Consider the following 329-nt stretch of genomic DNA (forward strand, 5'->3'; position numbering starts at 1 on the left):
AGTTGTAAAGATGGTGCCGAGTTCCTCTAACCTTCTACCTCCTCACGCCTGATGTTAATACCTTCTATCACCACAGTACAGTCATCAAAGCTGAGACGTGATCACCGGCCTGATGCTATTTGTTAAACTATATTCTTTATTTGGATTTCGAGTTTTTGATTAACGTCCTTTCTTTGTTCCAGAATCCAACCCACGATTCCACGTTGGGTTTAGTCACCACGTCTCCTTTGCCTTCCACAGTCTGTGACAGCCGCTGTCTTTATTTTTATGACCTTGGCAGTTTTGAAGAATACCGGTTGAGTATTTTATAGAATGTCCTTCAAGTTGGG

This window comes from Hipposideros armiger, unplaced genomic scaffold, assembly GCF_001890085.2.
Source record: "Hipposideros armiger isolate ML-2016 unplaced genomic scaffold, ASM189008v1 scaffold_572, whole genome shotgun sequence".
Lineage (NCBI taxonomy): Eukaryota > Metazoa > Chordata > Mammalia > Chiroptera > Hipposideridae > Hipposideros > Hipposideros armiger.